General features: G+C 61.6%; 1 protein-coding gene across 2 annotated transcripts in view; it reads left to right on the forward strand.

Moving 5' to 3' along the window:
* Positions 1 to 3,566, forward strand: part of LOC113215545 (adenylyl cyclase-associated protein 1) — a 28,597-nt gene that overhangs the window by 3,630 nt on the left and 21,401 nt on the right. Inside the window, exon 1 of one of the 2 annotated variants that reach the window (XM_026435191.2) lies at positions 1,511 to 1,533. The exons of the other annotated variant lie outside the window; for it this stretch is intronic. The gene's annotated coding sequence lies outside the window, so the exon portion shown is untranslated. Of the gene's footprint in view, positions 1 to 1,510; positions 1,534 to 3,566 lie in introns of those variants that run through there. 2 annotated transcript variants of the gene reach the window in all.

A 3,566-nucleotide genomic window follows, 5' to 3' on the forward strand; every position in this document is an offset into this window, starting at 1 on the left:
CGGAATCCGTCGTCCCGCCCCGCCCCGCCCCGCCGCGCTTCCTTGCGAGACAGCAGCAGCAGCAGCGCCGGCAGCGAGCCGGTCGCTGCGCTGCGGTGGAACGCCCTGATGGGATTGCGAAAGCTCCCTTCGACATCCGAAATGCCGCCTCCACTGGCCCTACTGACGGCGACCGACGCGACGCTCTCTCGAACCTCAATTTCCACGCCACGACCCCCCCCCTCTTCCTCCTCTCCTTCCAATTTCCCATTCACCCAACCCCCAATCTCTTATCCTCTTTATTCTAGGGAATAATCCTAGGCTTAAAAGAATCTCAGCCTGGTAGCAGCTGCTAGTCCGCGTTATCAGCATCCGTGGTTCTGGCATGAGACTAGAGGCGCTCCTGGTCTTACGACCCTTGTTCACCTTAGCCGGGTATGCACGGAGGAGATGACAGGGGAGGATGCAAAGGGAAAAGAAGAAAGGGGGGAGGGGTGCGCTTTGAACTGTAATCATGCCCTGGGGTCGTACCTAATCCGAATAAAAACGTGGGGAGACTTTTATGCGGAGAGGTTACCCTCCTTGAACCCCTGCGGCCCCGGCCATGGGAGGGTCTGCCATGTACTCTCCAGGGGGTTCGAGCTTGGGGTATGTGTAGGGGGACAGGTGGCCCACTGGGACCGAGGAGCATCATGGCAGGAGTGGTGTAGGAGGCTCAAAGGAACGGGAGGAGCCGGGGGCACAGCGCCACGCCACGCCACACTGGGGGAAAGGGGGGAGGGGGGTTACTGCACGAGAGATCCCCTCCCCTGAGGATACCACCGCCTTGTGGTTTGGATCGCGAAAATCGACGAAGGAAAACATTTTTCCAACAGCTTTGCTCAGCCGATGAGGTAGCCGGGAGCCCCCCCGCGGGCCCCTCCCCTCCTGCTATGCTCAAGTGCCTCGGCTGCGGCAGGAAGGGCAGCCAGGACAGCGGCAGCGACGAGGAGGACGCCAAGAAGACCAGCTCGCCGTCGGCGGACACGCCCAGCGCGCCCAGCGCGCCGAGCGCGCCCAGCGCCGATGTCAAGGACAAGACGCCGTCGAGTTGCCCGGACGGCGATGAGGAGGTGACGGAGGACGCCGAGCAGCCCAAGATGCGCACCCTGAACGCCCTGGGGCTGCGCGTGGACGCGAGCGTGGACGCGGAGCTCGCCGAGCTGGGCATGGACGCCTCGGTGCTGCTCGAGCCGCTCACGCCGCGCTCGCTCATGACCTCGACGCCGTACCCGGGCAAACGGGCCAGCGTCGTCGTCGACGCGGTCCTCGGCCTGGGCGGCGGCCTCCTCGACGGCGACGACTCGTCGGCCTCGTCGCCCGACCTGCCGCCGGACATGCTGCCCGCCCTGGCGCCCCGGGAGCGCGACGGCACCCAGGAGCCGCCCGCCACCCCCGTGGGCCGCGACGAGCTCGCCCTCCGCCGGCACCGCTTCTTCGCCGACCTGCTGACGGCCGCCCAGGCCCAGGCCGACCACCGCGTCCGCTTCGACCCTCGCGGCCCCGTCGTGGCTGGTGGGTACCTCTGTCCGTCCACTGTGTGTGCTTCTTATTCCCCTTTCGGGTGCGTGTGCCGCGGTTGTCGGCGCTGCCGCCCTCAAAGTTTGTCCAATTTCTGTCGTTTGTGGCTGTCTGGCGACGGCTTTACTGCTCAACTCCCATCATGACTCTGCGCGCCGCGGCCGCTATACTATGGCGAATTTAACGGTCGGAGTGGCTAGGCAGGCGGCCAGGGCGACGCATGGATGGACTTTTATGCCCCTATCGACCAACTACCCCTCCCCGCCCCGCCAGCCTGCCGCAGCAGCCCAGTGAGCTGAGCCACGTCCCCGCGGGGCTGACTCCTTGCGCTACTCGGCTGGGTAGCTCTCCAGGCACTTGGGCTCCTTTCCACTTCCACCCCGCCACGGTGCACTCGGCTAGCCCGCCCTTCGCGAGGAGTCCGGCTCTGCAGCCGCGCGCCTTGCGCGGGCGCTTGCGAATTCACCCAGAATGTACGTCACGTCCACCATTTGCCGTTACGAACCTGTCAAATTCAGCCAACGCAAAGCTCGCGGAGCGCCTGATGTGTAGGCAACATCTTGCCTGCAGTGCATGCGCGCTCTGCAGGGTTACATACCCCGAGTCTCGCAGGCGCCAAAGCTTCTGTAATTTGCAAAATGAATCCCAGAATAAAGCGGACGTACTGATATCTTGCCCTTTCGTGCCGTCTCACCCTACACTCCCCCCTTCTCTTCCCGCACCCCACGTGCAGTCACCTCACCTCACCTACACTTACAGAGATGTTTCTTATTTCAGGCATAGAGTAGGAGGTGTTTATCATGGGTGCAATGTCAAACGTCGGGACGCGCTCATCTTGTTCCGAGTAGGTCACCCTCCAACATGTGGGCGAGGTGCAATACTTCAAAAGAGCACTGAAACGCATGTGACCGCTTTGCATCCCTTTTTGAATAATTCTTTGTCGTTCCTTTTAAGGATGTCAATTTTTACATGTTGTCTTTGGTTTCCGAATTTTGGCATTGAAAGCTAACGACCCACTGGCGTGTTTGAGAGGAATGCCAGAATTCGGCACCTAAAGAGGCTAAAACTTTGAATTTGATAAGGAACATCAGAATTATCGAGTATGATTATGAGTTCGTAGGGTGTATGCGCCTTTCCCCGGCCGGATTCCCAGGTGGGCTGTATAATCTCCCAACCCTACGCGCAGCTGCCTGGGCTTACCTCTTGCTCCATCCGTACTCCTCCCGTCCCGACCCCTCTAGACCCGTCTCCCAGACCGAGGCCCTCTCGATACAGGGCGCCCGCCTCTTGTCTCCGCCCTGGCGGCACTTTTGACAGGGGGATACACCCCACCCCTACCCGGGGCAGGTTATTGGGGGGTAAAAGGCGCCGCACCGCGCCACTCCCCGCACCGCACCGCACCGCCGCGCCCCGCCACGCCCCGCGGCTTGTGTTTGACGTCCGCCTCGAGATGGATTTGTCGCAGCTGTGCCTTCTAGAGGCGTTGTGAAGTGTTTGGGAAAGCGATTCTGTCTTATCCGTGCAAAGCCCTCGCTGCTTCGCGTCGCATGGAGTGGTATGGCAGTATGCCCCCCCCCCCCCATTCTGCACGGTGAACGCCCTGTCCAGTAGGTCAGCGCTCCGCCGCTCCGCCCCCTGTCACCTTCAGAAACGTGAATATAATGAGTCACCGCCACCCCTCGGAAAAGCGAAAGGATGAAAGAGAAAAAGTAAAAACGAAAAAGGAACACACCATATGTGGCGGGTGGCTTATTGCTTTTCTGATGAGGCTGAAGATGGCGGCGACAGCAAGAGACTGCGAACGTGACAGCACGCGCGGACCGTCACATTCATCCGTTACCGCGGCTATCATTAACGGGCTTAGGGTGACGGGTGTGTTACGCGCTGGTGACGCGCACGAGGCCCCGTGGAGCACAGCCGAGTACAGCGCAGCACAGCGAGCCGGCCTAGCCTGCCCGCCCGCCCAGTCGCTGTGGTTGCGACCATTTAAGGCAATGCGCGGTTCAGTTGGCGGAAGGTGGGGGGGG

This window comes from Frankliniella occidentalis, unplaced genomic scaffold (assembly GCF_000697945.3).
Source record: "Frankliniella occidentalis isolate FOCC.00 unplaced genomic scaffold, Focc_3.1 Scaffold11, whole genome shotgun sequence".
NCBI lineage: Eukaryota > Metazoa > Arthropoda > Insecta > Thysanoptera > Thripidae > Frankliniella > Frankliniella occidentalis.